Source organism: Papaver somniferum, unplaced genomic scaffold (genome assembly GCF_003573695.1).
Source record: "Papaver somniferum cultivar HN1 unplaced genomic scaffold, ASM357369v1 unplaced-scaffold_133, whole genome shotgun sequence".
Lineage (NCBI taxonomy): Eukaryota > Viridiplantae > Streptophyta > Magnoliopsida > Ranunculales > Papaveraceae > Papaver > Papaver somniferum.
The window spans coordinates 2,755,654-2,775,861 of record NW_020622492.1 but is presented as its reverse complement, the minus strand read 5'-3'; the positions used below and the strand labels follow the sequence as shown (position 1 = coordinate 2,775,861).

At 33.1% G+C, this 20,208-nt stretch overlaps 2 long non-coding RNA genes across 4 annotated transcripts; both read left to right on the top strand.

The window, feature by feature from the left end:
• The first annotated feature begins 2,679 nt into the window (after positions 1-2,679).
• LOC113333498 lies at positions 2,680-5,215 on the top strand. Its single transcript, XR_003352071.1, has 4 exons — positions 2,680-2,797; positions 2,877-2,914; positions 3,693-3,856; positions 4,741-5,215. It is a non-coding gene; the product is annotated as an uncharacterized LOC113333498 (long non-coding RNA).
• A 600-nt stretch (positions 5,216-5,815) lies between these two features.
• LOC113333497 lies at positions 5,816-8,438 on the top strand. 3 transcript variants are annotated; one of them, XR_003352068.1, is made up of 5 exons: positions 5,816-5,871; positions 6,401-6,799; positions 7,108-7,217; positions 7,319-7,378; positions 7,672-8,438. It is a non-coding gene; the product is annotated as an uncharacterized LOC113333497 (long non-coding RNA). The 3 variants fall into 3 exon arrangements; XR_003352069.1 differs by having other exon boundaries at positions 7,099-7,217; XR_003352070.1 differs by lacking the exon at positions 5,816-5,871 and adding an exon at positions 5,894-6,038.
• The last annotated feature ends 11,770 nt before the right edge of the window (positions 8,439-20,208 follow it).

The window sequence follows — 20,208 nt, the reverse complement described above, 5'->3', positions numbered from 1 at the left end:
AGCAATTCTGCAAAAAAGAAGAGGTACCATCCCAGAAATTTCCATCAAGATTATGAATGCTAGCTAAAATTGAAAATACCAAAAATGAGCTAACCTAATGATTTAAACATCTACCTAGACCCTTTTATTACAAATGATATATTTAAGGGACAAAATCGGTTCCGTTTTCGATGAATGTTTTATTTTTAAGGTTTCATCATGTGTAGATTCTATTGTGCACCGCTGTTTCTAACATGTATGTGCTAAATTATACAGGAAGAATGGCTTTTCATACTTTCCACTTTCCAGCATGAAAATGAAAAATTCTAATCTACACGGTCAGAGTCCCTTTGGTACAGTAGTTTCCATCTAAAACAGATAAAATAGTAGACTATCTTGATTGTTGCAACTAGGGCTGCACAACGGGTAGGGTGGGTAGGATATGACCTATACCCGCCACCCTATCCGTTTTCTGGCGGTTAAGAAAATCTTTACCCGCCACCCTACCCGCCAAATAATGGATAGGGTAGGATACGGTTAAAAAACTGACGGGTAGGGTAGGGTTGGCGGGTAGGAGTGGGATATGTACACTCCTAGATAGGGTGGGTAGGATATGGCCTATACCCGCCACCCTACCCGTTTACTGGCGGTTAAGAAAATCTTTACCCGCCACCCTACCCGCCAAATAGTGGATAGGATAGGATACGGTTAAAAAACTGGCGGGTAGGGTAGGGTTGGCGGGTATGGGTAGGGTATGTGCACCCCTAGTTGCAACTATGATACGGGGTAAATCTATAAACTAATGGTCAATTTAGAGATGGTAATGTTGATTTTAGAAGCTTCTTCAGAAACCATTTCAGACCTCAATTATTTCTATTTACTTAAATTTTATTCATGGGCCACCGAGCAATCCCATAATTATTTTTTCCAAGAAGAAATTGTAGCTAAATGTGAGAGGAGATGATATTATGAGATATTTTCGATAATTTTTTTGATGTTCATTTGGACTCGACCAGTTGATAAAGTTGTTGATTATTCTTATCTCTTAAGAGTTTCTCCAATGGTTGTTGTATGTATTTCCTATGTGGCAACACAAACAAGACATATTTATTCCAAATTTTCCTTAAGTTTAGGTGCAAAAAGTTATTCATCTCCAATGGTGTTGTTTGTGTTCATTTTCTTATTAAATGTAAATTTTATGTTTAGTAATTTTAAGATTTTATTAGATTTAAAAATGATTATTTATTGTATTAGAATTAATTTTAGCAAATAAAATATATTTTTAATTAAAAAAAGCTGACTAAGATGGTAGACAATGTCAATGGAAATGTGGGAAACTAGACATTTCCCTTGACATTTTCTATCTAAAGTCCTGCATACATTGATTTATGACATCCGGGTTGAAGAATGATTTTAGAGAAAATGGATGTGCATCCTAGATGGATTTTGACATTTATCTCCACACACATGCCATTGGAGAAGCTCTAAATCCTATCAAAAGCAATGGTTAATGCTTAATGGTACAAACCAAGAGTATGGGCTAAAATTAATCAGGTCATCATCAGTTGATTAATATTTTTTTACTCATGTCATCATGTGTATGTATTAATCAGGTCATTGCAACTGGCATAGGCAGCACATTGATATTTTTATAGCCCAACAATGGCAAAAAAGAAGCACAAGCTCATTGGTATTTTTATAGCACGGCGATGTAGGAAATGACTATCAACTTATTCGATTTATAAACCTTATAAACCTAAAGAATTTAGATAATTAACCGTTTCAGTAAATGTCATTGCTAATTACACTGAACAATTTGAATATGACTAAGGTTGGGCCTGGTAACGTTTTTTTTTTTTTTTTATCAAAAGCACTTTCAAAACCTATATATGTCAATAATTTTTGGAATTAGTGCTTGGTAAAAGAAAAAATGAAACTGCTTTTTATCCAAAGCATTTTCCAAAATCCTCGACTTTTAAAAGTTGTGGAGGATGAGCTTTTAAAAACTACGAAAGCATAAGCTTTGGGTGTTGCTATTCAGAAAGGAGTTGGCGCTCAGCTTGTCGCTAGGCTGCCAACTAAAAACTCTGGTGTGTAATTTTTCTTATAAGTATTTATTTGATAATAAAAAAAAATTAAACCCAATAAAATTGAATAAAACTATTTTCCGAGATATGTCTGTTTTTGTCATTTGCGACAACTACGATTGTTGAATCTGATACTTTACCAAACACACTTCAATTGCTTTTTTAATTAGCTTTAACTTTATTTCATATTTTACCAAACGTCTAACTGTTACAACACAACAACACACGACAATACCAAACTAACCCTAATTCTAATAGGTAAAGAAACTGACAATCGGCAACATGGAGGACAAAGTCATAGCCTAGTATATATCAATGCTTATATAATAGTAATGTTTGGTGGCAACGGTAGAGATATATCCGTTTTTCTAACTAGCCGTTAGGATTTTCGCTCCCCTCCAAGTTTTATCAAATAGTTTTGCACTATGCTCCTGATCTATGTTATCCCACCACCGCACTATATTCACCTCCACCGAGATTTGGTTTTAGTTCCCAACAGTCAGTTATTTGTGAAACGTTCATCCTTGGGCATTCATTAACGCACTATTAATTTCTCTTCCATCCTCCATCTCCCTAAAAAATCTCCCTAAAAAATCTCCCAATCGATTCTTTACTGATCTCAGCACTTCAGAGGTATCCAAAACTGCATAAATATTAGAAATGTTCTACACATGCAACAAAGAATCGGGAATCTAAACTCTTGCATTGTAGTCTAACAAAAGAAGAGAAGAGTAAGTTTTCTTCATTTTCAATATTCTTTTTCTTATATTGATCCTAATTCTTTACTAATCCCTTTATTTTCTTCTTTAGATAACCTATTAATCCATCTCCTTCCTATCCAAGAAAAGGTAGTGTTCTCTATTTGATTTTGGTGATTTTCTTATTGTTCGTCTATTTGCCGTTTTTAGTGTAATTTCGGTGCAGAATATTAGTTAATTTAAACTAAGTTTGTTTTTTGTTTCTATTTTTGAGTCACTGTGAATTATAATCTTTTTGGGTCTGGATAAGATTTGACAACGGATCTCATTTGTTATCTTTACCAGTTCAACGATTCTATAATCGTATTTGTGATTTTGTAGTTCTATGACAATTTTACTTTGAAATACACAACAGGAGTTTTGTGAAGAGCAAATTAATACCACTTTTGCTTTCCTAATTACACATTTTGAAATATTGCAATTGCACTCTCTTATATCAATTGTGCATATAACGTTAAATTTGGGCTATTAGTCAAGTTCACAAATTTAGTACTGTCCAGTACATGCAACACAAAATTGGTTAGAAAAGCCAAAATCAACAATTTTTGGGTGAAAAAAACATGTAAAATTTGATAATGTTTAAATGGACAAAATTTTAAAAATAGCCAGGATGTAAACAGTTTCATCCTGCCCGTTTTTAAATACTTTTTCTTGTTTTTAATTTACATCAGGATGCAACCAGTTTCATCCTCGTTCTTCTCTAAGTTTAAGTCAGGATGAAACCAGTTTCATTCTTGCTATTATTTTTGTGTCCATTTCACCCATACTAATTTCTACTTGTCCATTTGAACCGTGTTTTAAAAATATTTGGACAAATGACCCATTTTCCGTACATGCAACTTGACATATTCATGCTCTTACATGGCAGGAAACAAAGGAGTATTTATCAGTTGAACGCACAGTGAGTAGGAGGCCATTCCGTGCTCTTCTGGATATTGCTATTCTTATTGGTGGATGCTTCGAAGAAATAGAGTTACTTGGAGATATTCACCACAAAACAAATTTGGTGGGCATGTTACTGCATACATGAGGGTAAGAACTCAAATTTTAAAGTTTGTCGTCCATGCAATGAGTAACGTATTAAATTGCTGTCTCATTTTTCTTCACCCTATCAATGTCCTTGATGGTTTTAGTACTTGCAGGTGTTAGCGTACGACGAGCCTAAGAAGTATCCAAATCATTTCAGGGAATATTGATAAATTGCCTCACTCTCAATTTCGGTTTAATAAATTGTCCCCATTTTTTTCAACTTTTCAAAACTGCCCTCACTGTTAATTTTTTCATCCAAGTTTTTACTTATTTATCCTTTACTTGTCATGTTTATCTTCTACTTTATTTTTTTCAGGTTCGTCGAGCTCGGTTCATGGATTTAGGGTTCGGGGTTCAGGGTTAGGGGTTTAAGGTTCATGGTTCAGGATATAGTTCAGGGTTTAGGGTTCATAGTTCAGGCTTCATTGTTCATGGTTTAGGGTTCATGGTTCACGATATAGTTCAGGGTTAGAGGTTTAGGGTTCATGGTTCATAGTTCACGACATAGTTCAGGAGTAAATATGACTTTTTAACAGGTGAGATAACTGTCACCTTGCATTTAACGGGATGGAAAGCGTTATTTGAAAAAAACGGGACAGTTTAGAAAAGTGCAAAAAAGCGGGGACACTTTTTTTACCCTAATTCAAAACTGGAACACTTTATCAAAATTTCCATCATTTTAGTCAGTTCATCAAAAAAAAAAAACAAAAAAAAAGTCTGATGCTCTAGAAGAGTTGTACAAGAAGGTCTATGTTGGCCCATATCGTATTTCCTGTTTTGATGTATACCTTAGTTGTACCTTTTTGCTTCATTTTTCAACAATAATGATTTTACCATATTTTCTTCACGATTTTGATTTTTCCAATTTATTTATATATATATGTTAGAGTATAAGGTGAGAGCGAAGCGGACTTCGCAAATATGAATTCAAGGCATCTGAGGCTATGTTGCTGTCCTAATTAATGATGGGATGCATCTAATTGGTGGGGAGATATTGTGGTAATGACTAGGGAATTAACGCTTCATAGGTTAGTTTTTTGTGAATTGAAAGCATGGCCTGATTGTGATGTGGTATAGGTGAAATATGTGTGCTCCCTTCTCTGATTTTATCTCTTTCGCGGTACTTGAACTTTTTGTTTAGGATCCGTATATGTTATGCTTATCCTATGTTGATTACAATTATGTCTGCTGTTTCTGTTTAATGATGACCAGTTTAGGTTCATGGCGTCTAATTTCGTTGTATTTTGTCGGTCTTCTCTTTCTGTCAGTTCTTAAATAATCAAGTTCAAATTAGCAGTCATTTGTCTTGAAATCCAACAATTTTGACAGTAACTATTTGTATTTCATGTTAGTTTCATGTGAACCCTTTGGATAGCTCCAGATGTTTGGTTAAATTTTCTCTCCATGTACATCTTTAGAGCATCCACAGTGGGCGAGTATAACCAAAAATTTGGGATGAGATTGTGACGCAGTGGGATGGAGTAAAGATCAAATCCCAGCCAAAGATCAAATTCCAGACCATATTTGGTCGCGACCAAATACCAAATCCTAATATAGTCGGGCGTAAATTTAAAGTACGCTTGTTACTGGGCGTAAATTTAAAGTACGCTTGTTAACGGGCGGAGATTTAAATTACGCACGATGAAAATTCAAATTAAAAAAAAAAAGTAAATGAGGCGTAAACTTAAAGTACGCCTGTTGACAGGCGTAAACTTAAAGTCCGCCTGGTGATTGATTGGGCGGACATTTGAGATACGCCCGATGAAATTTTTTTGGGGCGGATCTTTAAATTACGCGCGACCAAATTTTAATCGCCACCGTTACGTGACAACACGGACTAAACCCAAATTTGATCTTTTTTTTGATTTTTGATCTTTGGTTTTGATTGCACCACTGCAGTTGCTCTTAGTCTCACTTTAATATATAGTACTATTGAAATGGTGTGTGTTCTTTTTTGTTTATTTCAGCTTCATTCACAACAACATCCTATATTATCCCAAATCACGGGTACTCAAAAGGTAACCATTCTAATATGATTTCTACAAGCTCTGCTAAAACTGCTTATTGAAATTTCTGATACTTTATATTCTCTGAAAGATCGATATAAGTCTATCTATTTTTGTTGGTAAAAGAAAAAAAATCAGAATTTGACTAAACTCTGATGATTCCACTATTCAGTTTTGAAGTATTTCTCATCCCTAAAATAGTAATCATTCTCTAAAATTTTGGTTTGTAGTTGTTTTCCTTATGTTTATGTTTGTATTTTTCCCCCATATATGTTTAGTGTTGCGATTTGTCTAGGTTTTGTTTTAAGTATTTATTTATTATCACAACATTTTGTGAAAAATCATAGTCCCAATTTATGTTTTTGGTCAATTTTTCAACATATTTGTGTCTTTTGTTAAGATATGTATATTTGCCAAATTATGATGGGAGAGCTTGGTAGACTGTTTCCTTCAATTCCTTTGGTCCCAGAAGAGGACTCATCATTTTTGACATCAAAGTTTATAGTGGATTTTATTGTAAATACTGTGATTGATATTGCAGGTTCAACAAATAAACCATTAACTCGGGATGTTATGTTGGAAGCAATAGATAAAAGGGGAGGGACGTTATCGGAGCTAAGCCTGCAACATATTGGGTGACCTTAATTTTGGTGTAGCTGGTGTAATTTTGATATTTAATATCTTTATTTGTTGGACTTTTTAAATTTCTCATCCTTAATACTTCATACATAACCGATTTACATTCTTATTCATTGGATTGTTCAATGTCTTATCTCAATGCCTTCATTTTCTCACCATTTTCAGTTTTCTCCATCTTTCGGACTTGGTAGCTAGCCGTCTTCGTTGATGTGCTGCTTGGACATGGACCATGAGGTTTTATCTAATGAACGCAAGTCTCACTCCTTAATCTTTTGAATGAGCTCCTTAAAAAATTAATTAGGTAAACAATGTTACATTATTATTATTTTTTTCTTGGAACATTACGTGAAGTGATACTTCAATGTCGAAATTTCAGTATATTCGCCTGGGAACTCCTATGAAAAATTTGAATTTAATATAGAAGTGTACACAGTAATGTGGGAAGTCATAGGTTATAACTCCACGCCCATGTTAAGTGACGTCTTAGTTTTAGCTAAAAAGAGCTCATAGGTTGAGAAGAATGAAGCAAAGTGATTCAATGTACTCAAACCAGCGTCTTAGCTACTTCTTTCACCACATCGACATATTTTATGGTTTTAGTACTTGCAGGTGTTAGCGCGGGACGAGCCTGAAAAAAAAAAGAAAAACTGCGACTTATGGTCTTTGAAGAGTTGTACAAGAGGGTCCCTTTTGGCTCACATCGTATTTCATGTTTTGATGTATGCCTTAGTGGTGCCTTTTTGCTTCATTCTTGAACAATAATATTTTTACATGATTATACTAACGATTTTGATTTTTCTATTTTCTTTGTGTATGTTAGAGCCTAAGGTGAGAGCGAAGCGGTCTTTGCAACATCAATGAAAGGCTTCATCTGAATCAGGTACATTGATAGGGTGAAGGAAGTATTAAACCCATCAACTACATTAATAAGTAATGTACATATACTTAGTAGGAATGTGTAATACTAGCGAATGTGACCCTAGGTCAGATAGTATCTAAGATGTTGGTTTAGTATCATTTGTTTGTTGTTGGATTTGTTATCAGCGATTACACTTCAAAATAGAACTCCCTCACACTACTTTGTAAATGGTATTACGGTTTTTTTTTATGCTACGTATGAATGGTTACTCTACCAAAATGGAACTTGATAAAATATTTTAGGTTTTAATTTAGGTGGCTTCAGCATATATGAAACCTGTCGGACGAGGAAGACTTGATAGCATTAACAAAGCTGCACCTGAGATTTGCAGCCAGAGTTTGTATCTTGACAGTGCCAATGCAACACCAATATTGTGTGGAAGCCGTAATCAGGCATTTGAGAGATATTTGATAGGGCAGCGAACCAGTTGGAGGAATAACCATAGTTCTGGGAGGCGACATCTGACAAACTTTTCCAGTGGTAGAAAAAAGCGGACGTGACAGATTTCCGGGCATCTCTGAGGAGCAATTCTTTGGAATAATGACGGTGTACTGAGACTGACACAGAACATAAACCAAAACTTTGAAAAGTATACAGTTTGTAAAATTCCTACTAGAGAACTCGAGGTTGCAGCGTTATAATAAAAGAGCATAAAAATAATTCTGTTGCATAGGAAGGAAAATTTCAACCTGTATAATTTAGACGGATTTGACTACTGTGAAGTAGGGGTATAACTAAATTTTATACTCCCAACAGTTCTGACCTTCAGATTATTTGCAAGAGGTTCCAGGTCCGGGAAAAAGGAAATGCAGGGGGATGGGTACAAGCGTCAGAAGGCTTTGCAGAGACCTAAGAAAGCTATATGTATCTATAACGTGATATTTGGTTGATTGGTATAGTTTACAATTTTACATTCGTTAGTATATACAGTGAAGATTGAGATGATATTTACAAAGAGATTAACATTAGAGATTGGAAAATTAGTATACTTTTACTGAAATGAGTACGGAATATCACTTATTTCGAGTCAAGAAGAGATTGGTAGTATGAACCATTGAGATCCATACCACGAGCATGCTCCATAAACAACAAATTGTTAAGCAGTCAAACAACAAATTGGATAACATAAAAAACAAATATATATTTTTTGATCGGTAAAGAAAAGTTTATTGATCAAAAAAATAGAGGGTATAAAGGGTATACCACCGAGAACAAAGTACAAGAGAAAAAGAAAGGAAAAAGAGGTTAGTAACAGGCTACCAACCTAAACATGATCAAAGTATATATTACGCCAATCTGACATGACTGTAGAGGAGTTGACAGATTCAAACTCCTTGATAGCCAATGCCCATGTGAACAGGCAGTAAATTGCTTTGTTAACCACACCAATAACATTGCTCATTTTACTAGAAAAAACTCTTGCTTATAATAGCAACAGGAACAAGATTCCAGACTGCTGTGCTTGCTGCATTGTGCTGAGGAAGATTCCAAACTTATAAAGAAGGAATTATATCAGAGTGAATAGAGTAAAACTAATTCCGCTTAACTAAGAAGGAATTCCACACATCTCTTGCAAAAAAACAATGAAGAAGAATATGTGCACTTGTCTCACAACTGTTGCAAAAAATACAGTTGGCAGGGACTTCCATTCCTCTTCTTCTTAGCAAATCTCTTGTGGGTAATCTATTATAAGCAATCAACCACAAGAAAAAACCTACTTTTGGAGGGCACTTGAGGTTCCATATGAAGGTAAAAATAGAACTGTTTTGAAGAATACCATTTTCCATAGTGAGATTGTCATAAGCTGAGCTAACTGTGAAAGATTTACCTTTAGTCAAAGACCATTGCAGTTCATCTTCAGAGCCAGCATTTAATCTGAAGGATGATAAATCTGACATAAGGAGATGATGTTCAATTTTTGCAACAACATTGAGTCTAGTATGAACTTGTAAATTCCAAGAATAAGCTGGACCATCTGAATTACAAATTTCAGCCGCAGAGAAATGCTTGGCTCTTGATAAAGCATACAGATTAGGGTAACTAGTTTCGATAGGCTGGTCATAAAACATTTATGAGTTGCCATTGTTGACTTTAAACTTGATGAACTGCAAAACAAAAGATTTGTATTTCATAATGGACTTCCAAACTGATCTTCCATAAGAACATTTATGAGTTTTTGGAATCCATTGAACATCTTCATGGCCATATTTTTCAGCAACAATTGTCTTCCAGAGAACCTCATCTTCCACTTTAAATCTCCAAATCCATTTTGCAAGCAAAGCTTTATTCATCTGCTTCAAATTTTTAACACCAAGACCTCCCATTTTCTTTCTTCTGCAAAGAGCCTCCCACTTAACTAAATGAATTTTCTTTCTTCCTTTATTATCATCCAAAGGAAATCTCTCATAATCTTCTCCAATTTCTTAAGAACAGAAGCAGGAATTTCGAAGAGTGACATATAATAGATAGGAAGACTGTTGAGCACACTGTTTATCAGAGTTATCTTACCAGCTCTAGACAACAAAATATTTTTCCACCCAGCAAGTTTTGCAATAAATTTTTCAATAATTTTTTCCCATTTAGTAACACCACCACACTTATCACCTAATGGTAAACCAAGATAGGTAGTAGGCAGAGTACCACTATAACAACCCAAGAGAGAAGAGAAAATAGATAAATCACCTTCATAAGCAACACCAAAAATCTGACTTTTTGCAAAGTTTATCTTCAATCCTGTTAACATCTCAAAAGAAATAAGAATTAATCTGAGATTTTTAATTTGCTCAACATCAGCATCAAGAAACATAAGAGTATCATCTGCAAATTAAAAATGACAAACCATAATTCCATCATCTTTGGTTTGAAAACCAGATATAAGACCTTCTTCTTGAGATTTTTTGATCATGAAAGTCAGTGCCTCTCCAACAAGCAAGAAAAGAAAGGGTGAAATTGGGTCTCCTTACCTGATCCTTTTATTGCTTTTGAAGTATCCAGTTGCACTACCATTCACCAAGACTGAAAATATTACATATTCTACACGACACCTTAACCAACTTCTCCATTTTTCACTAAAACCCATTAATTTGAACATATCATCCAAAAAACTCCTATTGACATGATCAAAGGCTTTCCTAAAGTCTACCTTGCATAACAAACCTGGTTTCCCACTTCTGATTCTTGAATCAATGAGCTCATTAGCTACTAACACTCCATCTAGAATCTGTCTCTTTTTTACAAAAGCTGACTGATGTTGAGAAATGATGTTAGGTAGAGTAATCTTCAATCTTTCTGCTAAGATTTTTAAGACAATTTTGTAAGCACCATGAATAAGACTTATAGGTCTCAAATCTTTAATCTCCTCAATGCAATCTTTCTTTGGAATCAAGGCAATAAGTTCTTTAGCCTCCAATCAAGAAAATTCTTGAGGATATTGAGAAAATAATCTTTTAAAATGTCCCAACATAAAGAGTAGAATTTAATTGGGAACCCATATGTCCCAGGAGCTTTATAATGACCAAGATGTTTAATAGCATTCAATCATTCTTCTTGATTTATGTCTCTCTCTAACCGAATACACATATCTTCAGAAATCTGATTAAAATGCATATCTTCTGCAGAAGCAATTCTATGATGCTGAGATTGAAAAATATTCTGAAAGAAACCAACTATACCATTCTTTATCTCCGCCATATCATTTGTAAGAACACCATTTACCTTAATTGAACCAATGTAACTCCTTCTCCTCCTATCATTTGCAAGTCTATGGAAGTATTTTGTATTCTTCTCAAAATCTTTGAAGTGAGTAACTCTGCTTCTGCTTCTCCATTGATACTCAAACTGTAATACTCTTTCCTAGCTTGAGCTCTCTCTTCCCATTGAGAATCTGTTAAACCATTGTTATTTTGCTCCTCAGCATCCAAATAAACAAAAATATCCTCCAGCTCATCAAGTCTTCTGTCCACCTCTCCAAACTCCCTTTTGCTCCAAATTCTTAATTGTTGCTTAAGTAATTGAAGCTTTTTGCAGAAGATAAAACCAGCACTACCTGAAACATTAAAAGAATTCCACATATCTCTAACAAAAGTAAGAAAATCTGGGTGAATGAACCAGTAATACTCACAACGGAATGGAGATGGACCATGCTTCACACCTTCACAGATCAAATCTATTGGGTTGCGATCAGAACAAGGACGGGCAAGAGCATGCTGAGTTACTTGAAGATAGACAGTTTCCCAGGAAGGACAAAGTAAAATTTTGTTAATTCTACTCCTTATACTTTGGACTTGATTATTTTTCCAAGTGTAAGAAGCACCAATCAAAGGCAAATCAAAGAGATGATGCCTTGAGATAAAGCTATTTAACTTTCTCATACCAATAGTAGAATCTCCTCCTGAAGTTCTTTCATGGGCAAACTGAATCTTATTAAAGTCACCTCCAAATAAAAAAAAAACAAATTGTTACAACCTACTTATATGACAAACAAAATATGATTCGAAAAAAAAAAAAGGACCAAAAAAAAAAAAAAAAGAAGTTATAACTATTAAAGATTGTCTACCACCACATCTTAAAATAGTGTTAGATAGCCATGTACACACACATATTTATAATCATTTAGTAGTTTCCAAACGATTTCCAAATTATAATGTGTAAGTTGAAAATTTATTTTATGTCTCTCTCCAAGTGTAGCTTTCAAGATAAAACCAAAATGTTGTTTCCACTAAAGTCTAAACAAATTGAAAGGAAAATTAGTACTTATTAAAATCTCACCTTTCTAGACCCAAAAGTTTTGAATAGATTGAAATCCCAACGACCTACGATAGTCAAATTTTCATAATCTGCCTAATGACAAATTACATACACCCCAAACTTTCAACCATGAGATTATTGTAATCAATTGGGCTATCTTTGAAAATGTATACTTTCAGTTAAATATACAACAAATGAAATTCAAGAAAATGATAGAAACACCAAAATTTTATACATGAAGCAATGTAAAAAGGAAGTGTTTTCTCAAATATTGTTACCTCGAAATAGTTTGATGGGTCAGACATGTACGTTTTGGTGGAAAAAGATTGAGAGAACGTGGAAAATAGATTAAGCAGAAGTATATTCTTGGATTTAAATTTTTTTCTCTCTGCAATCTATTTCACCTTCCCATTTTGTTTCTGATTTTCGTTTGCTCAAAAGTGAGGAATTAGAGTTTTTAAATCCACTCATCCTACCGGATATGAGCGATTGAATCAATTGTTCCGTTTTATGGGAAGGTAGGTTTGTTATTTTCAGTCGGTCAATTTTTTTTGTTTTGTATTTGACTTTTGAGATGGGTAGAAGATAATATATAATGCAATTTTTATCAATTAAACAGTGTATTCATGGAATCGACCGCCATCGTGGATTTATCAATTGGGAAGAAAAAACAGGACCGCCTTTATCTTTTCTGACTTAGCGAAACTTCGTTTTATCATACAAAACAATGAGATAGGAAGAAAATAATTCTAGCTAGGGTACACCCTTGCAGTAATGATACGTTTCGATAAAAAGTAATTTTTTGTATATCGATTTCGACTCGTCATGTTCGTTTTTATAGCGATCAACCACCTCCTCAACTTAATAAAGTTACCCGTTTTGTGGAGACACAAAATTAACATATTTTATTACTAACTGCCGCCACCACCACATAACCATCTGATACATTTCTTTCCCACCATCACCGTTTCCCACCTCCTGTTAGTCGTACTTCTAATTTTGAATCCCCAACATTATGTATAAATTTTTGATCAAACAAACTTAGACCGTTAATTAATTTATTCCATTATATTTTTTATTGTTATATTATTTTTTAAGTATTCTTATCATTTTTGTTTTAATAATAAAAACCATGATTTACACAATTGGGTACTAAAGATAGCAGGAGTACCGTCTAAGTTATCCAACTGTCATGATCATTTTATCCTAAATGATATGGTATCATCCTCGAAATATTTTTGTCAATCGTGCTGAAAACAACCGACCATATCTTTCATAATACAATGTTAATTGTGTTGTAAGGATACAAAACTGATATTTTCCACGGCTATTCACCAATACCCACCACCATAAAAGCCACTCATCGCCATTATTTCTTCCATCAACATTAATATTCTTTCCTCCACCACTCACTAACGCCTCTACTACCACCACTAATATCTATTGTTATAATTTTTATTAAAATTATTTATTAATATATATATATATTCATTATATTAATTAAGATAACATTAAATTTTTATTACAATTATTTATTGATGAAAATATATATTCATTATATTAATTAAGACAATATTAATATTGAAAAATTAATGAAACATTAAGAGAATACACTAATTAATAAAACATTTATAATGTTTTTAAGTTGCACAAACCATGCATAACCATAGATTTATCTTTTCCCTAGACAAATCTTGACCACTCTGTATCTTTCCTAACTTGTCCAAGCTTCGTTTTGTATTCAAGACTAAAACTTGGCCCGTGACGTAACAGCACGGCCACGAAAATAAGTGAAAAAAATTATTTTGACCGATGTTATTTATTTGTTGTTACTATTTAAAGTGACAATTGTTCTTGATATATTTTGATTATTATTTTTTCTTTTGTATTTGACCGAGCTTATTTTAACACCTGAAAAATCAAGCACAACTTGTAAAATATAATGTTATTTGTGTCATAACTACATCGAATAAACATTGCATACTACTATATTGACTAATTGAGATATCACCACCAGAACCACCCATTACAACTACCTTTTTCACCAGAAGCATTGCCGTCATGGGCTCCATGCACTGTCACTCACAAACATCACCCTTATTACCCATAATATCTATTGATGAAATTATTAACATAGTTGTTATCTATTGAGTGAGAGTATATATTCATTTAGATAATTAATAAAACATTTATCATGAGATATTAATAAAATATTTATTATGAGAAATTAATGAGATAATAATGATGTGCACATATTAAGACCGTTAGATATGAATTTCTAACTTTCAATCATAGACGTCACTTGTAAACACTTACTTAAACAATCATTGATTTATCTTCTCCCTAAAAAAATCTTGAGGATGATACTAAAAACAATTGATAAATTAAGGCACTAAAGATTTCGAGGATGATACCAAATCATCAAGGAAATAAGGTTGAGCGAAAGCATGTTCTTGGATTTAGTCTATCTCTAATTCCTAAATTTATTTCTGATTTAGGTTTGCTCAAAAGTGGGAAACTAAAGTTTTTGAGTCCACTTCTCCTTCTAGATGTGAGTGAGAGAATCAATTGTTTAGTTTAGTAGGAATGTAGGTTTGTTATTTTTAGTCGATCAAATTTCTCCACTTTGCTTTTGATTTTTGGGATGGAAAAAAGAGAATATGTAATGCATTATTTCTCAATTAAAGCGTGTATCATGGGATCGACCACAAACGTGGGAAAGGCAAATCAAGATCTCTCTTTATGTTAACTAACTTAGTTAACTTTGTTTTATAATACAGAACAAAGAAACATGAAAAAAATATCACCTATCTATGATATAACTCGTGTCATCACCGTGCGACTAAGTTAATTTATTGTGTACTGATTTTGATTCGTACCGTTCGTTTGCAGTTCTTATTTTAATTGTCATATATTTTTACCGAGTTTATGTTATCATTAAGACGATCAACCACATTTTATATTCTTTATAAGGTTAGCCAATTTATGGCGAAACATTATTAACAAAATATATTACTTTCACCAACACACACCACATTCAAAATATCACTTGATGCCACTTCTTTCCCCCACATCACCGTTGCTTCCACCCCCAACCACTAGACGTGCTTTTTTATTTTTAATCACAGACGTCATGAGAAAAGTTTATATTGAACAAACTTAAGTCGTCAATTAATTTATTTCACTATTTTTTTATTCCATTGGTTTGTTTTTATTAAATTCTTTTTTATATTGTAATCAATTTTATTTAACACTAAAAGCCATGATTTGTATGATCAAGTATTATTTGGGTGATCCAGCGCTATATGATGATATTGCCTTATAAGATCTGGTATCATCCACGAAATATTTGGTTTTTTTTCCTTACCAATTGTGCGAAAAAATAGCTAACTGTATCTTTCACAATAAGATGTTGTGCGTTTGTAAAGACACAAAAATATTATTGTTCACTATTATTCACCAACACCCGCCACCATTAAAAACAGCCATCGGCACTATTTCTTCCACCACCAGGAAAAGACCAACATCCACCATAATATTTTTGTGTTTTTAATATCTCTACCACCCATTAATTCATCCAATACCACCATTAATATTTAATAAATTATTATTTACTAATAAAAATATGTATTTATTAGATCAATTAAGGGGACGTTTATGATGAAAAATTAATTAATAATTTATTATGAGAAACTAATAGGATACTAATTAATAAAAAATTTAATAGTTTGGTTGAACAAACCAAGACCGTGGATTTATCTTCTTCGTAGACAAATTTTGGCCACTACTTAGATAGCCTTTAGTTCAGCGTAATTTTATCTAGCGCTTAACCCGTGCTGAAATGACATGGGCATAACTTTTATCTGGATATTAAATTTAATATTTTTTAATTATCGAGTTTACTCTTCTTATCATTACAAAAATGAAGACAAACCAATATATATTTTTACTCTTCGGTCCACAAATCTTTTATCATGTACTCATATATGATTCCTTTCCAGTATGTTTGATATTTTGACATTCTCCCAAATAATGTTTATTCTTTCCCTCTTTCACAACAAAACCAACAATATTTGATATGTTTTATAGTTTGCAAAGTCAAAAACATATTATCGATCATTTGAAATGGTATTTCCTTTCTACATCTCCCTTATTTTAGTGATCGCGCAAAACCAAAACATCGAACTATGTAGAATAAAACAAAACTACATCACTCAAACTCATTCTTCTTATAAATAATTGTGTCCCATAAGCTCAGAATCCTTGTTTATTTTGTCCCATTCTAAAATGGTCCAAAAAGATTAAAACTCTGAATTGACTCTACAGTACATATTACATCGTATGTTCTTATATTTGAATAACACAAATAAATACTAATTCATTTATCTAAGCCACTATATCATAAAACGTTGAGACATTTCATATGGAAACCCATTCGACTCAAAAAAGATATATGTCCAATTTTTGAAAACTCTCAGACAGTCTACGACATTGATTTTCTAAATGTGAGCCATTTCAGATGGCACCCCACCACCAAAACCACTAATTACCACTACATTTTCCACTACCATCACTATCGTCACCGGCTCCATGCATCTCCAATCTAAAACACCACCTGGGTCATCCCTAATTTCTATGCATATGATTACTAATAAATTTATTATTTATTTAATAGAATATTTTTAGAAAAATGTAATGGGTTGAAAAGAATTTTAAAAGTTAGTACGATTCTTTATTAATAAATTTATTATTTATCTAATAAAAGTATATTTATTAAGATAATTACAAGATATTTATGATAATAGATTAATAAAGTATTTATTATAAGAAATTAATGATTCAATAATGATGTGAACAACCAGGGTCATGGATTTAGCTTTTCCAAGAATGAATCCTGGTCGTTCTTTATCTTGCCTAAGTTGTCCAAACTATACTTTATAAGGGAGAATAATTTGATAACCTTGTTATTGGTTAGTTTTAATGTTGTTTGTCTAAAATTTTATCCTATTTTGGATTAGGTTCACTTGTGTTTGTCTGACATCATAAATAAGTTAATAGGAAATTATTTTTTTTAAAGACAATTACCTATGTTAAAATAACCTCCTAAGCCGGATGAGGATATATGTATCTCAGGTATTTGGTAGAATACCATAATCTCACTTTTTTAGCTTCCTAAAATCAATTAAGGTTTAGTAATCCATATCCAAAATCAGAATAGCACTGAGACAAACACATTTCAAGCGTTTTTTACTGGATACCCAACCTAGTATGGGATATCCAGGATACCAAACACGACTTAAGTATATTTAAGGCTTATAACATGTTATAACTGATACACCAAACCTAACGAAGAACTTCAAAACAAAAACGTGCAAAAATTACTCTTAGTTGTCAATCCCAACATTTATGTTTTCATTCTAATGCTAATGATAGTAAAATGTATGGTGTAAGCCCTTCATGCTCCGTCAAAAGCTTAAAAAGTTGGTCTAATTGAAAAAATCAGTATTTTTCACATGATTATAAAATCAACATGACACAATTGGGGTGTATTATATAAGCACAATAATCAACAAAGAGACTAACCTTTTGGATATATGGTTGAATTCTTGGACCTTGAAATGGATGCAATCTCTAAGTTGGGATGCCGAGATAATGACATCTCTCGAAAGCACTTGTTAATAGATAATAGCATCACATACAATCGAATTTCAATCTGAATTGATCTACATATGAACAAAACTATAAGTTTTTTTAGTCCTTATGCAGGGCTTAGTAGTAACCCAAAACGATAAAACCTGAAAACAGGAGATTACATCTAGTAATACCCTAAATCTATCGTTGTGTCTCTAGACTTTGTACAAATAAATAATCTGTTACCCCACAAAGGAGAACCGTTTTACACCCAATCATTAGATTAGGATCAAAACAATCTGAATAGTTTCTCAAACATCTATAATAATTCCCGGAAACCATTCCTCCATAGAGCTTGTCTGGGTCCATTAAGTCAGAATAGGAAATTGGATATTGATGTATATAACAAACATGATGCAAAACAAAATGGTAATGAAATTCCAAAGTCATAATAGAGAACGATTTTTCTTTTAATGAATTTAGTTATAAAACGTCATTTATAATTTTTATCTTCGAATTTTGCATAGTTATAGGTAGAAAGCTTAAGATGTCAAATTACCTTTTTAGATATCCTCTGATAGTTTTGATAGAATTTTTCAACTCAAGAATCAATTGCTTGATAATGTCTACCTGTAGAAGCAAATATGACATTAATAATGACTTCATTGTTATTCCCCTAAAACAACCATTTAACTCCAGACCCAAACAAGGCATGAAAATTCATTACATAGTTGAAAAATATATATTATTTAGAAAAAAAACTCCATAGCATGTGTTTTGAGTAAAACACAAAATTAAGCACCACACTGGAATTAGATTTAGAGAAAATATGGACCAAAATACACATGATGCTTTAAGCCATAATTTTTATCACTCAGTTTACAAAGTCATGTAATCACTTTTGTCGACGGTAAGAAATCATCTAGACAACTACAACATTAATCCATTGTATCTCACTTGTTTTTATGTAAAATGTGAGTTGGAACTGTGTGCTTGTCTGGTGGTGGTAAAGATTGGAAGACAACAATGAGGTGCCAGCTCATCAGGTCTCAGTTATTGACTGGACAATTAATTGTCTAGGTAGGATCATATATCTTTGTTGGAAAAGCTAAATTACCTTAACATCATATGACCGACTGTATTGTTCCCTTAACGAATTTTTACAAACTTTCCTCGTGATTAGCACTAAAAACAAAAAACTATCGTAGATGTTTCTCAAACTTGGTCAACTACCTTAAATGATTTTAATGGGATGTTCATTTTTGTATGATTTGACAAGAATTACTCATAGGCATAGGTCTTAGCTTCATTAAACTAACACAAACCCGGGCTTTAGAGGTAATGTCATGTGCAAAGAGAATAAGTGAAAAGGCAGGGATCTAACAACCTCACTCAATATTTCGCTTGTAGCATTTTGTATGGACTAACTCCAATATACTTACAAGAGAATCAACTAGAAACTTAGACTCAATCTTATAAAAAGTATATCAAGGAGTTATATCTCAATCTCTCAATTCAATCTGTAATCAAACAAATAATAATTTGCGAGCCCGATTAAATATAAGAGAGAAAACTAGAACAGTACCAAAGACAAATGTTCAAGGATCAATCAATTTCAATCAACAACCAAATGTTAGGTTTACCAATTGATCGATTCAACGCACAACCTATGATATTTCAATTATATAGAAAAGTATAATGCGGAAAAGAAATAACACAGACACCAGAAGTTTTGTTAATGAGGAAACCGCAAATGCAGAAAAACCCCGGTACCTAGTCCAGGTTGAACACCACACTGTATTAAGCCGCTACAGACACTATCCTACTACAAACTAACTTCGGCCTGGACTGTAGTTGAACCCCAATCAATCTCACACTGATTCAAGGTACAATTGCGCTCCTTACGTCTCTGATCCCAGCAGGATACTACGCACTTGATTCCCTTAGATGATCTCACCCACAACTAAGAGTTGCTACAACCCAAAGTTGAAGACTTTAATAAACAAATCTGTCTCACACAGAAAAGTCTATAGGAATAGATAAATCTGTCTCCCACAGAAATACCTACGAGTTTTGTTCCGTCTTTTGATAAATAAAGGTGAACAGAAACCAATTGATATACCGTACTTATATTCCCGAAGAACAACCTAGACATATCAATAACCTCACAATAATCTTAATCGACTGGCGAAACAAGATATTATGGAACAACAAACGATGAGACGAAGGTGTTTGTGACTACTTTTCTATCTTGCCTATCAGAGATATAAATCTCAAGCCAATCTTACGATTGTACTCAATCACGATAGAAACAACAACATCATATCACACAACTACAGAGAAAATAGTTGGATCTGGCTTCACAATCCCAATGAAGTCTTTAAGTCGTTAACCTACAGGTCTCGAGAGAAACC